Raw genomic sequence first — 22273 nt, 5'->3', positions numbered from 1 at the left:
TTGTTGGCAAGGTGATGTCTCTGCTTTTTAAGATGCTGTCTAAGTTTGCCATCTCAGAATCCCTTTACTCCCCATCCCTTTTTATTCAACATCCCCCACTCCAATTTGTTATATCTATTATTAACTTTTCCATTATATTTTGTCTTTTACAAGTATTACTCTGGTCTTGCCAAAGTTTTTAACTGCTTATAATGTTCTCTTAAATAGACTATACATTTCCCCCATTCTTTCCTAAACTTCTTCTCGTCCTGGTTTCTGATTCTCCTGGTCAATTTCGCCATTTTGGCATAGTCTATCATCTTCATCAGCCATTCTTCTCTGGTTGGAACTTTGTTTTCTTTCTATCTGGGCTAGTAATATTCTTGTTGCTGTCATCACATACATAATAAATAGTCTTTTCTGCTCTTTCGGAATCTCTGTACCTAAAATTGCTAACAAAAAGCCTCCGGTTTTTTCACAAATGTTATTTTAAACTTTTTTTCTCAACATTATATATAATTTCCTTGAATGCTTTTGTTACCTTGCATGTCCACCACATGTAGAACGTGCCTTCTTTTTCTTTACATTTCCAACAAGGAGGCCAAGATGGCAACGGAGGTAGCAGCCTAATTAGAGCCTCCGACTTCAACTAAGCGTTTTTATTAGTTTTAGCCTCTTCAAGACCTCAAAACTGCACCTTAAGGACCTTAAAGACTATTGGCTGTCTGTCTTGTCGCCTCGTTTTAATTAGTTTATTCTTTTATTGTTTTATTGTTTATTTATTGTTTTACCGTCGCACTGTTTACTGATACTGCTACACTGACTTACAACCTTGGAGCTCCCGGACGACGGATTGGCTTGAAATACAGCCAAAGAAGCAGAGGAAACCGCTGAACTCCATTGAGCCTAACTTCGATAAGATAAGTCCAAGAACTCCCCCATGAATACCCTCCCGCCCCAAGTTAAGGCTTAAAGAGGGAAAGGTAGGGAGGCTCCCTGATCCAACAGCCTGGATACCGGTTTTCCAAACTTTACCTCTACCTTTATTTCTACAATAAAGTGCCCAATAAGGGAAGCTTTTAACTTAGAGAATGGTGTTCACAAGACAGAGCTATAAAGAGCTGGGAATCCCCCTCACCAAAGCGGCTGAACCCTCTACAAGAGGAAGGCAGGTGAAAATCTCACAATATTTTAAACCGAAAACAGACAAAATAAATAATGCTGACAAACGACACCCCCACAAATGGTCCATAGACCGCACCAGGTACGGGAAGCCTATGGAAACAGACAAAGAAGGGGTGGGAGTCAATCTGGCAACGGAAATAAAAAAAAGTTGCCATAGAAGATGAAACCTCAGTGAATCAACCGGGGCTGGAGCAGGAACAAGAGCCACAAGAGGAAAACCCAGTAATTAAGACAGATGAGCCCTCCCAAAGACCCAGGCCCGGGGAGAAGATGGGGTTTCACACTGTGACGAATGAGGACCTGGAGGACACAAGAGCCCAATATCTGGACTTGGAATGCCTCCCCTACACACTAACAGGGCTATATAATGATCTGTTAAATGAACAGAAGTTGCAGATAGGCAGAGAACTGGGACACATCAAAGACTTCCTCTCAGAATGCTTGGGCCTACTTACCACCCTGACTGAAATAACTAGGAGAATAGACAACTTGCATTCATATAAAGTTATCTCTAGCACACCAAACGATAACAGCACTAAGGAAAATAAAACCCGACATGATGTGGAAGAAAGGAAAACATCTAGGATCAAAGCAAACCAGAAGGGAAACTTAATTGACCCTAAGAAACCCCTCTTAAAGGGGAAGTGTCCCAGGAATAAAGAGAAGAAGCCCAAGAACGTAAAAATGGGAAGGAAGACAAAGCTCCCATCTCGAACAAAGAAAACGAACTTCACAAGACTATTTAAGCTATTAGAGAATTCAAATCCAACAAGCCCAGCTAACCCAGTTCTGCCACCCCTTGATAAAAGTCGAAGCCCAAGCCCAAATAAAAACCTCCATAAGGCTGGGCTTTTCAATTCAACAGAGGAACTCCATAAGGCTAGGCTTCATAATTCAACAGAGCAACTAGCGCTCCCGAATGGAACCGCGGGAAAACCAAGGGAAAACCCGATCCCTAAGCAAGAAACTACTCCTAAAACAACATACTCTCGCAGAAATCTAATTCTAAATAAACAAAAGCTTATCATCCTACCTGTATACATGCACAAAGATCTCCTTTCCCCAGCACAACAGAGAATCTATATTCTCAAGAAAACTGAATTAGCCGTTAGAGGGTTCGTCCCAGCAGAAAACATCATTAATGTTAAATTTCTGCCATCAGACAAGGACCTAAACAGAGTTGTGGTAACATTCAGAGACTGGCACACAACCAAACTAGTTTCAGACAATAAGGACAAGCTACAAAGGGTTGGATTGCAGGTGACTCGCCTATTCGAAGTGTCCGGTACTCCCACTCCTCTCATCGAAACAATCAAGACTGATAAGATAAAAATAAAGCCGACAATGTCTATGATGGACGAGAACTGTAAGATGCTTCAACTAGAGGCAGATAAAGCCCCAAACCAGCTGGCTAAAAGACCAAAAACCCTATCCCCAAATCACGTACCAGACGAAAGCTCCAGCATAGAGAAGGAAAACTGCTTCATAGCAACTATTGAACAAATACATAAAGCTCAGGACGCAGTAATTGAAAGATTAGCATCCATAAGGAAATCTATTACACTCCTAGCCACACCCGTCACCAGGGAATTTAACTATGCAACTTATACCACAAAACCTTTATCCAACAGTGAGTGGATACTAAGGTTCCAGTTACAGATAGGTAGCCGTGTTGGTCTGCCATAGTCAAAACAAAAAAAAAAAAAATTTTCTTTCCAGTAGCACCTTAAAGACCAACTAAGTTAGTTCTTGGTATGAGCTTTCGTGTGCATGCACACTTCGTCAGATACACTGAAACAGAAGTTGCCAGATCCTTCTATATAGTGAGAAGGTGGGGAGGGGTATTACTCAGAAGGGTGGTGGGAATGGGTGGTTGGCAGATAGCTGAGATGAGCCTGTTGACGGCTCTTAACGACTGCAATAGGTCTTACAGGAAAAAGCAAGGGGTGAGAAGGTGAAAAATGGCTTTGTCATGTATAATGAGATAAGAATCCAATGTCTTTGTTCAGACCAGGTCTCTCCATGGTTTTAAGTTTGGTAATGAGTTGCAATTCAGCAGCTTCTCTTTCCAGTCTATTTCTGAAATTCCTTTGTAGTAATACAGCTACTTTGAGATCTTGTATAGAATGTCCTGGGAGATTGAAGTGTTCTCCTCCTGGTTTCTCTGTCTTGTGATTCTTGATGTCCGATTTATGTCCGTTTATTCTTTGGCGTAAGGTTTGGCCTGTTTGTCCAATATAGAGAGCTGAGGGACACTGTTGGCATTTGATGGCATATACAATGTTAGACGATGAGCAATTAAATAGTCCCGAGATGGTATGTGTGATGTTGTTGGGGCCAGTAATGGTGTTGTCCGGGTGTATGTGGCAGCAAAGTTGGCATCTGGGTTTATTGCAGGCTCTGGTGCCAGTGTCCGTGTTACGTCTGGTTGTAGTATTATTGTGGGTTAGGAGTTGTTTAAGATTGGGTGGCTGTCTGTAGGCAATGAAAGGTCTTCCTCCCAGAGCTTGAGAAAGAGAACTGTCATTGTCCAGGAGAGGTTGTAGATCTCTGATGATGCGTTGTACTGTTTTGACTTGGGAGCTGTATGTGATGACTAGAGGTGTTCTGTTATTTTCTTTTTTGGGTCTGTCTTGCAGCAAGTTCTCTCTGGGTATCTGTCTGGCTCTGTTGATCTGTTGTCTAACTTCATCTGCTGGGTATTTTAGTTCTAAAAAGGTTTGCTGTAGATCTCTTAGGTGAGAGTCTCTGTCTGTAGAATTGGAACAGATACGGCTGTAACGTAGTGCCTGGCTATATACAATGGACTGTTTGGTATGTTTGGGATGGTAGCTAGAGGCATGTAGATATGTTTGTCGGTCAGTTGGTTTACGGTATAAGGTGGTGTCTATGCGTCCATCCTGTATTTTTATAGTAGTGTCCAAAAAATGTATTTCTTGCATAGAATGATTCATTGTTAGGTTGATTGTGGGGTGAAAATCATTGAATTTCTGGTGGAAGGTGTCCAGGGTCTGTTGACCATGTGTCCAGATGATAAAAATATCGTCAATGTATCGCAGGTACAAGAGAGGTTTGAGTGGGTAGGAGTTTAGGAAACGTTGTTCTAAATCTGCCATGAAGATGTTGGCATACTGTGGGGCCATGCGGGTGCCCATTGTTGTGCCGCTGAGCAATGGGCACCCGCATGGCCCCACAGTATGCCAACACCATGCGGGTGCCCATTGTTGTGCCGCTGAGCAATGGGCACCCGCATGGCCCCACAGTATGCCAACACCATGCGGGTGCCCATTGTTGTGCCGCTGAGCAATGGGCACCCGCATGGCCCCACAGTATGCCAACATCTTCATGGCAGATTTAGAACAACGTTTCCTAAACTCCTACCCACTCAAACCTCTCTTGTACCTGCGATACATTGACGATATTTTTATCATCTGGACACATGGTCAACAGACCCTGGACACCTTCCACCAGAAATTCAATGATTTTCACCCCACAATCAACCTAACAATGAATCATTCTATGCAAGAAATACATTTTTTGGACACTACTATAAAAATACAGGATGGACGCATAGACACCACCTTATACCGTAAACCAACTGACCGACAAACATATCTACATGCCTCTAGCTACCATCCCAAACATACCAAACAGTCCATTGTATATAGCCAGGCACTACGTTACAGCCGTATCTGTTCCAATTCTACAGACAGAGACTCTCACCTAAGAGATCTACAGCAAACCTTTTTAGAACTAAAATACCCAGCAGATGAAGTTAGACAACAGATCAACAGAGCCAGACAGATACCCAGAGAGAACTTGCTGCAAGACAGACCCAAAAAAGAAAATAACAGAACACCTCTAGTCATCACATACAGCTCCCAAGTCAAAACAGTACAACGCATCATCAGAGATCTACAACCTCTCCTGGACAATGACAGTTCTCTTTCTCAAGCTCTGGGAGGAAGACCTTTCATTGCCTACAGACAGCCACCCAATCTTAAACAACTCCTAACCCACAATAATACTACAACCAGACGTAACACGGACACTGGCACCAGAGCCTGCAATAAACCCAGATGCCAACTTTGCTGCCACATACACCCGGACAACACCATTACTGGCCCCAACAACATCACACATACCATCTCGGGACTATTTAATTGCTCATCGTCTAACATTGTATATGCCATCAAATGCCAACAGTGTCCCTCAGCTCTCTATATTGGACAAACAGGCCAAACCTTACGCCAAAGAATAAACGGACATAAATCGGACATCAAGAATCACAAGACAGAGAAACCAGGAGGAGAACACTTCAATCTCCCAGGACATTCTATACAAGATCTCAAAGTAGCTGTATTACTACAAAGGAATTTCAGAAATAGACTGGAAAGAGAAGCTGCTGAATTGCAACTCATTACCAAACTTAAAACCATGGAGAGACCTGGTCTGAACAAAGACATTGGATTCTTATCTCATTATACATGACAAAGCCATTTTTCACCTTCTCACCCCTTGCTTTTTCCTGTAAGACCTATTGCAGTCGTTAAGAGCCGTCAACAGGCTCATCTCAGCTATCTGCCAACCACCCATTCCCACCACCCTTCTGAGTAATACCCCTCCCCACCTTCTCACTATATAGAAGGATCTGGCAACTTCTGTTTCAGTGTATCTGACGAAGTGTGCATGCACACGAAAGCTCATACCAAGAACTAACTTAGTTGGTCTTTAAGGTGCTACTGGAAAGAAATTTTTTTTTTTTTGTTTTGGATACTAAGGCTATTCCTATCGCCAGAGGAACTCGGACCTACGGAACCACCTATAACAAAGAAAACAATAACACATCAAGCAGAAATAGCGGTACCACCAGGCAAGAACGGTTCAATCTTTGTGGAAAACCTAGGAGCCCTAGACACCATTCACACGGATGAATGAAACAAGGTCACGAGGAAAGAACGCCCCTCCGGGACACTAAAATATGTCCAAGTACACACCGTGCCAAAATGTCCCACTACACACCCCAAAAGGGACATAATGAATGATAAATTCCAAATTGGCCATAAACCTAAGTTTGATTGTCCCTTGAGATGTCTGACAATCAAAAATCACAAGCTGACCACCTGTTCGTGGAACATCGCAGGGTGGGGAGCTAAAAGCAAAGATCCCAATCTAATGGACTTCCTCACTAAATTTGACATCCTATTCATCCAGGAAACCTGGTCGATAGACGAGCTCTACCTGGATAATTACCACTCGTGTATAAAAAGAGCAACACCTAGTCAAAGAGGGGGCAGACCCAAAGGAGGCTTAGCCTTACTGTTCTCAACGCAGATACAAGCTAATATTACCCAATTACCCTCCAATGATGAATGGTCTGTAGCAGCAGTTTTAGATTTTGGACAAAGCAAACTGCTATGCATAAACTTATACTTACCTACATGTCGACGGCAGGCACAAGTAGAACAACTATGGAAAGAAGTGGAAGCCCACGTGGTGCAATGGAGGAGACAACACCCATCAGCCATGATATTACTAGCTGGTGACCTAAACGCAAGAGTGGGCCCCAACGACAATGCCCTATACGCACATTTTCACCAATGGCCTCCAGAAATGGAAACTATCCCACCCCTAATGACAAGATCATCCTACGATAAGACATGCAACATTGGAGGACTACATTTAGCACAGATGGCCTACAGACAGAATCTACACTTACTGAATGGGGCTATACAAGGAGATTATCCTGGTCAATATACATATTGGTCAGGACACAAACTGTCAACGATAGATTATTGCATTGTTTCCCAGGACCTGATCCTTAGGATATCAAAATTCAACATTACAGCAAGAGCTGAAAGTGATCACCTACCTTTATCCCTCGTGTGTGATTTACCCTTTGATCTGCCCAAACCACAACACAGATATCAACCAGATCTAACACCCGGAACAGGCCTCAAGAAAATCAGATGGAATGGACAAGTGAGCGAGCGGATATCTAACTGGTACAAATCTGAGGAGAGCCACCGTCTCTCAAAAGCAATTATGAAAGGGTGCTTAGAAATAGAGGAGAGCGCCCTGAACATGATGACAACATATGAAATGCTTATACAAAAAATTCAAGAGTTTGTTGTAAAACCGAATTCCAAGTCTCCCCACCATAGGAAAACTTCCAGGGAGTGGTTCGATCATGAGTGTATAACCTCCAAGAAATCATTGATCCACTCCTTCATCTGCCATAAGGATAATCCAACAGAGGATAACAGACAAAAGATGCTTGAAGCCAAAAGAAGTTACAAAAAACTTCTGACACAAAAGAAAAGATACGCAATGAAGTTATTATGGCAGCAACTGATAGAGGCCTCTAAATCAAGTAACCCATCATTATTCTGGAGAATCGTAGCTGTACAGCCGGATAGGGGCCTATCACAACTATCCTGCTGCATGTCAATGAAAGCCTGGGAAACACACTTCCATAATCTTTACGAGGAATCTAGCGATGAGTCCTATGCATTAGACATACCGGAAGATCAGATACAGCCATGGCCAGCAGTCTCAATAACAGAGACTTATCTGCTGATTGACCAACTAAAGAACGGGAAAGCCCCCGGAATTGACTGTATACCAGCGGAACTTTTTAAAACCAATGCGAACTGGTGGGCCCCCTTGCTAGCCTCCCTGTTCACATATATAGATAGAACTGCACAGATTCCATACGACTGGGGGACTCCCATCATTATTCCCATTTACAAGAAAGGCTCGAGGGACGATCCCTCCAACTATAGACCTATAAGCCTCCTGAATATAATAAGTAATACGCTAAACACCTCAGCGAGAAACTGTGCGAATGGATAGAAAGAGCGAAGATTCTTGATGATGCACAGGCAGGATTTAGACAGGGGAGATCCACAATGGATCACTGCCTGATCTTACAGCACCTAGCTGAGAAATACACGTCGCACCACAATCACCACCTATTCGCAGCATTTGTAGATTTTAAAGCAGCCGTTGACTCCATCCCAAGAACCCGACTCTGGGACAAACTTAACAAATCATCCATAGACCGACGTCTGCTGCTACTAATATACAAACTGTACAACAACACACGACTTCGTATAAGATGCAGCCAAGAAGGTCAACTCTCTAATTTCATTAGAACAACAAAGGGAGTTAAACAAGGATGCATTTTGGCCCCCTTTTTGTTCAACATCTATTTAAACTCCCTAATAGACCACCTACAAGGAGCGGATATACACGCCTGTCAGAGCTACCCTAGGTCCCAGCTCACAAAGGACCAACGCTGCTTCGTTGTTAAGTATAAAAGTCTTTATTGAAGTTCAGTTTCACTTCCAGAGCCGCAGCGCGCAGCCCCACGTCTAAAGTGTCAGACCACTGATGCTCCGTCTGAGTCTCCTCCCCCTTGACACCAATTTAAGATTCTAGCCTTGCTCCACCTTCTCCGCTGCTCCTTCCTCCTCTGGGTCCGCCTGCCCGCCGGGGTTCCGCCCTTTCTAGCCTCTTCTCCCGCTGATTCCCCTGAGCCTTCTCCCTCCCTCCGGCGGGCTTTAGGAGCTGGTTCCCCATCCGGGTCTCCTGCTGTTCCGCGCGCCTGCACATTTGAACTTGGCGCGCGCGCCCAGCCAGCAGCTTTCCTCCTGACCGTTCCACTGCTGCTGTCACTGCTTCCCCCATCGGGGGGGCTAGCTGCAACTGACCTCCCCTCCGTTGGAGGCGTGGTCAGCCCTGACTCCCTCTCTGGAGGAGACACTGCTCCTGACACATGTGACTCCTCCCCCCCACTACGCTCTGGTGGGGAAACTGGTCCTGATCCTCCACTGCTGCTTTGGGGTTCCCCTCTGGCTCCTTGTTTCTGGTGCGTCCCCCCTGGGACCCCCCTTGCCCTGACCATCGGCGCCCCCTTCTGGGAATCTTCTGATTCGCTGGAGAAGCTCATGGAATCTCTCGGGCCACTGTCGTACTCCCCTACGCTGCCCTCGGATTCTTCCCCTTCGCTCTCCCAATCCTCTCTCCCCAGTGCTCCTGCTCCTGATTCCCTGACATCCATCCCCCCCTCGAAGCCCCCCTTCCCCCCTCCCCCTCTTCGGGTGTGGGTTCCGGGTGCTCCAGTCCAGTGGGTGTGAGTGCGGGATACCATTCTTCCCCCCTGGTGTGTAGCCGGTCCACTGGATCCGGCCCAACCGCAACGGGCTCGTCGACGTCGATTTCCTCTGCTTCCATCTCTCTGCTGATGTGCTCGAATCCAGGATCCTCCCCCAACACGTCCATGTCCTCCCCTCCCCCGGGTACCTCTGGTGAGACTGCTTGCAAAGGTCCCCGCAGCAACTCCCTGCGCCACCCCACCTCCGGTTGAGTGTCCCACCAATAGGAGCGGTCTGTGGCAAACCCCGAGAGAGACCCCTCCGAGGAGCTAGTGTCCGGCGTCGTCTCTTCAGCTGATGAAAAACCCTGGAACGTACTGGCTGACAGAGTGGGTGTGAAGAGCCAGTCGTCGAAATACTCTGCCGGCATAGGTCTGTGTGGGAAGAGTGCATGGAACTCGTCTTTAAGATAGTGCTCCTCCACGGCATAGCACGGTACCCACCTGTTAGCGCTGGCTGGGGTACCTTCCCTGGCGAGGAGGTATTCCACCCCCTCTTCCCCCCACCTCGAGTCCAAAATCTCCGTGACCTCGTTGAGTGGCGTCGCCCTCCGTGACCCCTCCCTCTTTGGAGATTCGTTAAGTGGGTCTGGCGCGTTCCCTGTCGCCTGAAACCTGTGGGGTTCCCTGTAGGGTGTGAGCACTGACCTATGAAAGACTGGGTGCATTCTGGACCCCTCCGGGAGTGTCAACCGGAAGGCCACTGGATTGATTTGCGCCGCGACCTGGTAAGGTCCCAGCTGCTTGTGCTTGAGCTTCCTCTTAGCTAGCGTCCTGGCCGGCACTGCCTGGGCTGCTAACCAGACCCAGTCCCCCACCCGGATGTCCTCCCCGACCCTCCTGTGCTTGTCTGCCTGCATTTTGTAGGCGTGTTTCGCCAGTTCCAATTGCCTGCGGAGTTGCTCGTGGACCTCCTGTAACTCTGCTGCTAAGTGCTCTGCTCCCCTTGGCTCCCCCTCCCCCTTCGTCTCTAACCCCGGGAAAGTTCTGGGATGCCGCCCATTATTGGCGAAGAACGGTGTCACTCCTGTAGACCCGTGCTTCGTGTTGTTGTAGGCAAACTCGGCCAGCGGTAGGTAGTCCACCCAGGTCGAGGGTTGTTGATTGGCGTAGCATCGCAGGTACTGCTGCATGATGGCGTTGACCCTCTCCGCTTGTCCGTTGGTCTGCGGGTGTCGTGCCGACGCTAAGTTGATCTTGACGTTCAGGATGCCCAGCAGCTTCTGCCAGAAGCTCGAGATGAATTGGCGACCCCGGTCGGACAGGATGGACCGCGGCAGGCCGTGAGCTTTGAACACGTGGTCTATGAACAGCTTGGCGGTCTGTTCCGCTGTGGCCACCTTCGCGCACGGAATAAAGTGCGCCATCTTGGTGAACATGTCTACGACCACGAGCACCGCTGTTTTGCCTCGCGAGCTGGGCAGATCTGTGACAAAGTCCAGGGCCACTTTCTCCCACGGTTCGAGCGGCGTCTGTAGGGGTTCTAGTAGACCCGCCGGCTTCCTGTGTACTGGCTTGGCCCTTTGGCAGGTGTCACACCTGGAGACGTAATCCGCGACTTCTCCCCTCACCTTGGGCCACCAAAAGTCTCTGGTTACTAATTCCGCCGTCTTGTCCTTGCCGAAGTGCCCAGCGCTGGGCGCGTCGTGTAGCTGCTGCAAGACTTTCGCGCGGAGGTCGTCTCCGGGCACGTAGAGAGCCCCTCTGCGGATGAGCAGTCCGTCTCGTATCTGGAACTCGTCGTCCTTCGCTGTGCCTTTTCGCACCTCCTCCATCTTGGATTGTGCGAACGAATCCGTCTGCAGCGCTCGACGCACCGCGTCCAGGTCCACGGCAGCTGAAGCGCACGCCCACGCTTTCGGTGCGAAAATGTGCTTGGCCGCCACCGGCGCCGCTTCCTCGAGATACTGCGGCTTCCTGGATAGTGCATCCGCCATGACGTTGTTGTCTCCCGGGATGTATTCTATCCGGAAATCGAAATCCGCAAAGAACTCCGCCCAGCGAATGTGTCTCTGGTTCAGGAACCGCGCCGTGCGCCAGTACTCCAGGTTCTTATGGTCCGTGCAGACTTGCACTGTGTGTCTGGCTCCGACGAGGAAGTGCCGCCACGCCTTGAAAGCTGCATGAATGGCCAGCAACTCCCTGTCCCAGATGGTGTAGTTCTGTTCCGCCTTGCTGAGTTTCCTGGAGTAGAATGCGCACGGCCTCCATTCCCCTTGCGGATCTTGCTGCAACAGGACGGCCCCCACCGCTCTGTCCGAGGCGTCCGTCTCAACCCTCATTGGTCTGCTGGGGTTTACATGTAGCAGCTGTTCTTCGGACGCGAAGAGACGCTTGAGTCTCCGAAAGGACTGCTCCGCCTGGTCCGTCCAGGTGAACTTCTTCTTCTTGGAGCTGAGGGTGTCCGTGATGGACGCCGTCTCCTTCGCGAACCCTTTGATGAACTTGCGATAAAAGTTGGCGAAGCCGACGAACTTCTGGACCTCCTTCCGATTGCGCGGGCTCTTCCAGTCCAACACCGCGCGGACCTTGGTGCTGTCCATGGCGAGTCCCTTGTCGGACAGCTTGTAGCCCAGGAAATCCACCTCCGTCATGTCGAACTGGCACTTCTCTAATTTGGCGTAAAGTCTGTGCTCCCGTAGCCTCTGCAGGACCTCCTTGATGTCCCTCTCGTGAGCCTCCTGCGATTCCGAGAAGACCAGGATGTCGTCCAGGAAGCAAACGCACTTCTTGTAGAGGAGTCCCGCTAACACGTGATGCATGAAAGCTTGGAAGGTATGGGAGCCATTTTGCAGACCAAAAGGCATTACGCGATATTCATAGGTGCCTAAAGGTGTAAACATGGCTGTCTTCCACTCATCGCCCTCCCGCATGCGTATAAGGTTGTACGCCCCTCGTAGAGCCAACTTGGTGAAGATCCGTCCCTTCCTCACCGTCGCGAGCAGGTCGTCGATCTTGGGCATGGGGAATGCTGCGGGCTTTGTTTTGGAATTTATGAGCCTATAATCAACTATGAGCCTGCGTTGGGGCGTGTCCTTCTTCTTCACGAAAAACACGGGACTGCCCCCCACTGCTTTAGATTCTTGGATGAACCCCCGCTTCAAGTTGTGATCTATGAACTCCCTGAGTTCTTGCAGTTCGTCTTCAGACATGGAATACAGTTTCCCAGTCGGCAGCGTCGCTCCCGGCAGGAGGTCAATCTTGCAGTCGTAAGGCCTGTGGGGAGGCAGGTTATCCGCTTCCCTCTCGCAGAAGACCTCCAAAAACTCCTTGTACTTGTTGGGTACCGCATGCACCATGCCTAGGTGTAACTGCGGTTCATCCTCTTGCCCCTCCTCCTCCTGGCGGGTCTGGATGCAGTGTTCTGCGCAGTAGGAGGAGCAGAAGGTCAATTGCCGCTGGTACCATGCTAATGCCGGGCTGTGCCTATCCAGCCAACTCATACCCAACACTATGGGCGTGTCTGACAGGTGGGTGACGTTGAAGCTGATGACTTCGCGGTGGTTTCCAATATGCATCACCATCGGTGGTGTTTGCTGTACCACCTCTCCTCCAAGTAGCTTCCTGCCATCGACCGTGACGACGTTTAGGGGCATCGTGGCTGGCATGAGTGCTATGCGATGTTGCTTGATAAAGTCCACTCCTATAAAGTCTGCGTTGCTCCCAGAGTCAATGGTTATTGGTACTTGCATGGTGTGCCCAGTGGGCAACTGGAGCGATGCGGTGAGTTGCAGCACTGGTTTGGGTGGGAGGGGGTCTGTGGGCTGTAAAATCTCTGGGGACTGCTTCACTGACTTGCCTGGTTGGGCCCCAGTGGCTCTGTTTCCAACCAGGCGTCTTCTTCCCCCTGCGGCTGCTTCGGCTGCTGACTTGTTCCCTTTACTGTTGCTGAGGCTGCAGTGTGCTTCTGGAGCCTCTGGGGACACTCTTTGGCCATGTGCTGAGCACTGTCGCAGATGTAGCACTTCCTGGTCCCTCTAGGAGCCTTCGCCTTGACTGCTCCCGGTGTTTGGGCTCTGCTGGCAGTCTGAGCCCTGGCACCACCAATCTCCATCGGCTCTTCTCCCCTTCCCAAAGGAGGCATGGACAGCGCCCGCCCCGCCTCTCTGGGAAAGAAAGGGGTTGTCCTGGCTGGGCTGCTTGCCTTACGTCCTTCCTCCCTGCTCCAAGGGCGTCCTTCCAGGCGCACACCAATCGCCAACGCTCTTTGGGCAACTTCTTGGGTACTTTGCGGTCGTTCCCCTCTTGCCAGCTCATCTTTCACCTCTCCACTTAGCCCCTCCCAGAACAGGTCTCTGACAGCAATAGAGTCCTTCTCCCAGCCCAGCACGTTCAATAAGGCAAAAAAGCGTGAGTGATATTGTCTCACCGTCACTTTCCCTTGCTGTAGTCCATGCATTTCCCTCCGAGCAACATCTACATCTACCGTAGATTTAAAGCAAGCGTCCATAGCTTTGATAAATGCATCGGAATCTTTGAGGGCGGGGTCTTCTTCGCGCCACAAATTCCGCAGCCACGCTTTTGCTTCCCCATGCAAATGAGTGATTATGAAGCCCACCTTCTCTTCCTCATCTCTAAAGTCCTTCCGAAGCAAATTGAGCGCGTAAACCACGTCAGCTCTGAAGTTAGGGTATTGCTGCAGGTTCCCATCGAAGTGGGCTACTAGGCTGCCCCCCCTCTTCCCGAGGCCAACTCCCTCCGGTTTGGGTCCTGGCAGCCCCTCTTTCCCCCAACGGTCCCACCTTGCCTGCAGATCCCGGCAGAGCGCTACTGCTTCTTCTTCTCTTTTCCTGGATGCTGCTACTTCTGCGTAAAGCGTCGTCACTGCTTCTTGCAGTTCTTTCACCTGGCTCTCTGTAGCCATCTTTGCCTATCTTCGTGAGCTTGCAAAACACCAAGTCTTGCCCCTCGCTGCACCAACTCACGCTGCGAGGTTTTTATAGGAGACGGAGCATACTGTCAGAGCTACCCTAGGTCCCAGCTCACAAAGGACCAACGCTGCTTCGTTGTTAAGTATAAAAGTCTTTATTGAAGTTCAGTTTCACTTCCAGAGCCGCAGCGCGCAGCCCCACGTCTAAAGTGTCAGACCACTGATGCTCCGTCTGAGTCTCCTCCCCCTTGACACCAATTTAAGATTCTAGCCTTGCTCCACCTTCTCCGCTGCTCCTTCCTCCTCTGGGTCCGCCTGCCCGCCGGGGTTCCGCCCTTTCTAGCCTCTTCTCCCGCTGATTCCCCTGAGCCTTCTCCCTCCCTCCGGCGGGCTTTAGGAGCTGGTTCTCCATCCGGGTCTCCTGCTGTTCCGCGCGCCTGCACATTTGAACTTGGCGCGCGCGCCCAGCCAGCAGCTTTCCTCCTGACCGTTCCACTGCTGCTGTCACTGCTTCCCCCATCGGGGGGGCTAGCTGCAACTGACCTCCCCTCCGTTGGAGGCGTGGTCAGCCCTGACTCCCTCTCTGGAGGAGACACTGCTCCTGACACATGTGACTCCTCCCCCCCACTACGCTCTGGTGGGGAAACTGGTCCTGATCCTCCACTGCTGCTTTGGGGTTCCCCTCTGGCTCCTTGTTTCTGGTGCGTCCCCCCTGGGACCCCCCTTGCCCTGACCATCGGCGCCCCCTTCTGGGAATCTTCTGATTCGCTGGAGAAGCTCATGGAATCTCTCGGGCCACTGTCGTACTCCCCTACGCTGCCCTCGGATTCTTCCCCTTCGCTCTCCCAATCCTCTCTCCCCAGTGCTCCTGCTCCTGATTCCCTGACAACGCCCCAAAATTAGTAGACAAAAAACTGCCTATCCTACTCTATGCAGACGATGCGGTTATATTGTCCCAGACTCAGATGGGCCTCAAAAGAGCTCTTAACAGCTTATCCCAATACTGTAGAGAAGAGAAACTAGCAGTGAACTACCAAAAAACAAAAATCATGGTTTTCTCTAACAAAAGGAAAATATACAGATGGAATTTAGACAATCAGGAGCTTGAACAAGTGACATGCTTTAAATATCTAGGAGTTATATTCCAAGCATCAAGGAAGAAGACTGCCCACATAAATTACAGCTCCTCTACAGCACAAAAAAGTACAACAGCAATCCTAAGATTCCATCGTACAACGGGAGGAAATTTCATTCCTGCTACAATTAAACTATTCGTTGCAAAACCAACAGCACAAATACTATACGGTGCACCACTCGTCTCCCTCTCTAATCTAGACCCATATGAAAAGATACAATCAGGTTTCCTTAGATCACTCCTGCAAACACCTAAATGCATCCCAAACGCCACCCTACGACTGGAAGCGGGCTTATACAGCATTAAAGCCAAAGTATGGATAAGAACCTTATGCACTTGGCTAAGACTTAACAACTCGCCGGTGGGACTACTTTCCCTGATGCTTCTTGACAAATTCCAATCTAGTTGGTTGAAGGGCACTCTCAGAAAACTGGCCACATATGGTCTCTCCCCAGAGTATCTATTAAGTTTAGAAAGGGGAAGGGCCAAGAACATAATCAAAGAAAGACTCAGGGACATTGAAGCCCAAAATGACTTCAATCAACTTCCGATAACTTATAAACTTTTATACAACCCCCAAAGGCTCCATCTAGCAAACTATCTCAAAGTTCTAGACAACGCTAAACACCGATGGGCATTTTCCAGGGCCCGCTTTAACGCTCTCCCTTCAGCTCTTCTAGAGGGAAGATACAATAAAATACCGATCAAACAAAGGTTATGTCCCTGTAACAGCAATGAAATCGAAACCATTGGGCATGTCATCTTATACTGCCCATTATATCGAGACTCAAGAAAAGAGCTGATCGAACCGATTCTGAGGAAAATACCTCGCAGTACAGACGACACCTATATCAGACACCTCTTAGCTGACAAAGAGCCCGAAATTAACAGGCCTGTGGCAAAGTACTGTTACATTGCAACAAGAATAAGACGAGCAATGATGTCAACAACGGAGTTCAAACTGTAAACATCGAAGGAACGATAATAAACAGTAGCGACACCTGAATTGAATTTTTAAAACTTTAAAAGTCGAAACCTGGTCATAAATATAAGCACCAATTTTGTGAATTGGCCATATTTCTACTGTTATTTGTAGCACAATACTACTTTTAATGTCATATTTTTATAAATTACTTCCTGGTCACTGACCGTATTAAAGATATTTGATTTGATTTACATTTCCAACATGCATTAAAAGCAGTTCTATACATCTTTGCTAGTTTTACTGGTGTTAAATACCATCTATACATCATTTTCATATAATTTCAATGAACAGCATACAAAAATTGACAAAGTCACCCATTTCTGCCAGCGTGCCATGCTGAGATATTCAAAAGTGTGTGGTGCATCCATTTGAAATGTGCAGATGTGGAAAGTGTTTCCATGTCTGATTACAATATTTTTTTAAGTCCTCATGAAGATTTGGCAGCCTTTTGTGTTGATTCCTCCCAATGTACACATTTTTGTATGTAAATTTTCCTAATATATATTTTTTTTCTAAGCAGTTCTCACCCAATGCGATGCATTTTTGTACATTTTTCTCATTAATTATCCTAGTATCCTCTTCTTCACATTGCTTGGCTGGAAAACGGCACTGCTAAATTCAGACAAGTGCAGATTTCAAAGGGTGACTGTGTTTCAGTTCATGAATTGTGCAACTTGGTTCGGTATTCCTAAATTGTGAACAGAATCAAATTTCTGCTGCTTTCCCAGCTGTGTCCTTTTTTTGTTCCATTTAGGCAATGGGGACGTGACCGAGGTATTCCATTTGGAGCTGGCTTAGATGGAAATGAAGACAATCCTGCCTTACAGTGTTTAAATGGAGACTTCTTTTTTTTTAAAAAAAACTTTTTTATTGAATGATTTTATATTACAAAAAACAATACAACCATACTGTCAGGGATGATTGGTGGGTACTAGAAGAGATAACAGCCTGGGACTCCAGTCAGCATTACAAGATTTATTAAGTCCATTATACTATTTACAATCCGGAGCTCTTAAAAGCATATCCTTCTTCGTTGGTGTCAGTTGCCGAGACTGGCCCCTCCCTTCGTCCTCTCCAGCATAACAACTTTCTGAAGCCTCCCCTCTTCCTTCCTCCCTTACGTAAAGAGCGAAGCCCCGGAAGTTGCTTCTCCCTCCCTGATACATTGCTTCCTGACAGCCCCTCCTCATCTTCCCTCTCTGACGAGGTGCAGCTGCTCATTATCGGAGGCTGCTCTCTATATTTCCCCAGTGTCTCCCCCTTCTCAGACCCCAGTTCCCTGACACATACTACCACTAAATATAATTAAGAAATAAAAATTACATACATCAATATTTAGTTTGTTATTTGTTATTTACCGTCTTATTTCCTCCCAAACGTTCCATACAAAAACACACATATGTGCAGACACCCACACACCCACACACAAAATGAAAGTACCCACATAATGAAAGTAAATATTTCCCCCCGTTTTAACTTCCAAAATCTTTTCTTCAACTTTGACTTCCTGTCAAGTCCTTTGGATATATTTTATCTTACAATTGTACACAAAACAATAAACCTTTCTATATAAAATTTCCAATACATTCTGAAAACATAATAAATGTCCACCTTTTAGTTCCTTTATCACTTGAATGCTAGCATGGAGTCAAAACTATTATTGTATTTCTATAACCATCCCATTTTTCTGCAAATTTTTGCTTTGTTTCCTCTGCGTTTACTAGTCACTAATTCCTGTAATTTGATTTGCCAATCTGTTATTTTTTGAGTCCCATGATCTTTCCATCCCTTGGCCACAAGTATACAAGCCGCTGCAGTTGCATACAAGAATACCTCTCATATTTTTGGGGATCTCTTTAAAATACTTAATAGAAATGTCTGGTTTTTTAGTAAAAGTTATCCCCATCATCTTTTTTAATTCATTGTACATTCCCCCCCCCCCAAAAAAAAATCTTAATCTTTTCACACGTCCACCACATGTGGATCATGTCACCGTTATTTCCTCCACACCTCCAACAAGCATTTGTTGGAATTTTTATACATTCTTGATAATCTGGAAGGAGTGATGTAGCACCTATGAGCCATTTCATCATGTTCTCTCTTATATTATAGCTGGCTGTAAATTTCAAATTTACTTATGTTAAGTGATGAATGTTTAATTTCATAATGTGAAGATTTAAGGCTGTTAATGTTTAAGTTAAATTTTATAAGAACTGTGATTTGGAAAACTGTTAAAAGGATATGCAATGAAATTCAACCAAGGGGATGCGAGGAAGTCACTTAACAATCTTAATAAGTGTAATTTTTAATAAGGCTATGATTTATGTCTGTCATGTGTTTGTTTGTTTATAATGTAGTGAAAACCAATAATTTTTTTTTGAAATAAATCAAATTTACATTCCATACGTTTTCCCAATCTTTTAGCATAATTGGATGGCCCACATCTTGGGCCCACTTTCATTGAAGCCTTAACTTCCTCATCCATTACTTCGTCGTCTAAAAGAAGTCTATACATTTTTGCTATTATTTTTGTTTTACTATTCAGTAGTTCTCTTTCAAATCTTGAAGGCTCCTTTTCAAAACCTATCTGCTTATCCTGTCTGAACACTTCATTCACCTGGAAGTAATCTAGCGAACTAGAAAAGTGATCTTTTATTTTCCCATAACATCAATATTAGTTGACCCTCCTCCCTTAATATTGTATTAAACGCTATCCAGTTCTCTTTGATGTTGTTTTTTTTAAAACAGTGATTGCTTCTAGTGGAGAGTTCCATCTTGGGGTTTTCTGTTCCAAATATATTTTGTATTTTTCCCATACCTTATATATAGCATTTCTTATTATATGATTTGAGAAACTCCTATGCACCTTTATTTTCCCATAATTAAGATAGCCATGCTTCCCAAAATGGGTGGCATGACCTTCTAGATCTAAAATATCCCAGTTTTTTAAATAAACACCAATCTTTCAACCAGAGAAGACACGAGGCTTCGTAATATAGCTTCAAAGCCGGTAACCCGAAGCCACCTCTTTTTTTTAAAAATAATATTTATTAATTTTCCAACAATTTAAACTACAAAAAAAGAACAATACAAAAAGAAAAAAGAACTATACAATACAATACAAAAACACTACATAACACTGACACAATAAACTAACAAAACAAAAACAGTTAAACACATCAAACAATTTCAATATCTTATCTTTCATTCACTTATTTCCACGACCTCCTCACACCTCCCTTTTTGTATTCCACTTCTATTAATTGTTTCAGCAATTCCTTTCCATCTTCCCTGTTTTCCTATAATTTAACTTATTCTAACCTTATTTTTTCCTTTATTAATCTATTTATACTTAATTCCTTATAACATTTCTACTAAAGCCATATAACTTCATTCCCACATTTTTCTAACATTCATTAATTTTACAGTATTTCTGTAAGTAGTCTTTAAACTTTTTCCAGTCTTCTTCCACCGACTCTTCTCCCTGGTCTCGGATTCTGCCAGTCATTTCCGCCAGTTCCATGTAGTCCATCAAGTTCATCTGCCATTCTTCCCGAGTGGGTAAATCTTGTGTCTTCCAATACTTCGCGATAAGTATTCTTGCTGCTGTTGTAACATACATTAAAAAAGTTCTGTCCTTCTTTGGCACCCATTGGCCGACCATGCCCAGGAGAAAGGCCTCTGGTTTCTTCAGGAAGGTATATTTAAATACCTTTTTCATTTCATTATAAATCATCTCCCAGAATCCCTGGGCATGTCCACCAAAGGTGAAAGAATGTACCTTCAGTCTCATTACATTTACTACATTTATTGTGGGGCAAATGGTAAATTTTTGCAAGCTTGACTGGTGTCATGTACCACCTATAAATCATTTTCATTAAATTTTCTCTTAAGGCATTACATGCCGTGAATTTCATACCTGTGGTCCATAACTGTTCCCAGTCAGCCATCATTATGTTATGTCCAACGTCTTGTGCCCATTTAATCATAGCTGATTTCACCATTTCATCCTGAGTGTTCCATTTCAACAGCAAGTTATACATTCTTGACAAATTCTTGATTTTTTAATCTAACAATTTTGTTTCCAATTTTGATTTTTCCACTTGGAAACCAACTTTTTTTGTCCAAATTTATGCCTCCATTATTTGATAATAATGGAGCCAATCTCGCACTCTGTTTTTCAATTTTTCAAAGCTTTGCAATTTTATTCTGTCTCCATCTTGTTCCAGAATTTCCCAATATTTCGGCCATTTGGCCTCCATATTGAGTTTTTTCTGTGCCTTCGCTTCCATTGGTGACAACCATCTTGGGGTTTTCTTTTCTAACAAATCCTTATATCTTATCCAAACATTAAACAATGCTTGTCTAACAATATGATTTTTAAACGCTTTATGTACTTTTACCTTATCGTACCACAAATATGCATGCCAGCCAAATACATTATTGAAACCTTCTAAATCCAACACGTCACTGTTTTCAAGAAGCAGCCATTCTCTCAGCCAGCAAAAAGCAGCTGATTCATAATAAAGTTTAAGGTCTGGCAGGGCAAATCTACCTCTTTCTTTAGCATCAGTTAATATCTTGAATTTTATTCGAGGCTTCTTGCCCTGCCAGACAAATCTAGAAATATCTTTCTGCCACTTCTTGAAACAATCCATCTTATCCAAAATTTGCAATGTTTGAAACAAAAACAACATCCTTGGCAACACATTCATTTTTATCACAGCAATTCGACCTAACAATGATAACTTCAAATTTGTCCATATTTCTAAATCCTTTTTCACTTCGATCCAACATTTTTCATAATTATTCTTAAATAAATTCACATTTTTGGCAGTCACGTTAACCCCTAAATCTTAACCAATGTTAGTCCTGTCTCCTCCTGAAATTTCTCTCTCATTCACGGTTAAAATTTTCTCTAAAACCTTAGTTTTCATCTTGTTCAACTTAAAGCCTGCTACCTGTCCGAATTCTTGAATCAGTTCCAATACCCTTTTAGTACTAGATTCTGGCTCTTGCAAAGTCAATACTAAGTCATCAGCAAATGCTTTCAGCTTGTACTGTTTAGCTCCCACTTGTATACCTTTAACCTCTTGGTCCTTTCTAATCATATTTAACAAAACCTCAAGGACCGATATAAAAAGCAATGGAGAAATTGGGCAACCTTGTCGTGTCCCTTTCTCAATCTTAAACTCTTCTGTCACTACATTGTTCACAATTAATTTTGCCTTTTGTTCTGAATAAATTGCACCTATACCATTTTCAAAACCTTGACCTACCCCCATCCCCTGTAGATTCTTCTTCATAAAACTCCAAGAAATGTTGTCAAAGGCTTTCTCTGCATCCACAAATATCAGGACTGCCTTAGTATTGATATTCACTTGTAGCTTTTCTAGAATATTAATTATATTCCTCATGTTGTCAGACAAATGTCTGCCCGGGAGAAAGCCCGCTTGGTCTTTATGAATTTCTTCTGCTAACACCTTTTTTAATCTTTTAGCCAAAATATCTGCAAAAATTTTGTAATCCACATTAAGCAGCGATATGGGGCAGTAATTCTTAAGCTGTGTCTTTTCAGTCTCTGTTTTCGGTATAAGTGTAATGTAAGCTTCCTTCCACGACTCTGGTGCCTTTCTCCCTTCCAGTATTTCATTGCATACTTCCTTCAATGGTTGTATTAACCATTCTTTCAAAGATCTGTAATATCTTGTTTTTTTTATAAATGATATTTATTCAAAATTTCATCAATACATAAACACGAAAAAAGAAAAAAGAAAAACAGCAAAATACAGCAAAAAATAAAACAAAAAGAAAAAACCAAAAAAGAAAGAAGAAAAATACAAATCTCAGATTACAACTTTTCATTTGCTTATTTCTTGAACCTCCTCACACCTCCCTTTTTGTATTCTAGTTTAATTCGTTATTCCAGCAAATTCTTCCCATGTTTCTCAATTTTAACTT

General features: G+C 45.1%; 1 long non-coding RNA gene across 1 annotated transcript; it reads left to right on the top strand.

Moving 5' to 3' along the window:
* Nucleotides 1–1320: 1320 nt before the first annotated feature.
* Nucleotides 1321–7486, top strand: LOC310749954. Its single transcript, XR_014541885.1, has 2 exons — nucleotides 1321–2810; nucleotides 5946–7486. It is a non-coding gene; the product is annotated as an uncharacterized lncRNA (long non-coding RNA).
* The last annotated feature ends 14787 nt before the right edge of the window (nucleotides 7487–22273 follow it).

Source organism: Podarcis filfolensis (genome assembly GCF_964270895.1).
Source record: "Podarcis filfolensis genome assembly, chromosome: 15".
Lineage (NCBI taxonomy): Eukaryota > Metazoa > Chordata > Lepidosauria > Squamata > Lacertidae > Podarcis > Podarcis filfolensis.
The sequence above is the reverse complement of the archived record's forward strand: the minus strand, read 5'-3'. Positions and strand labels throughout refer to the sequence as shown.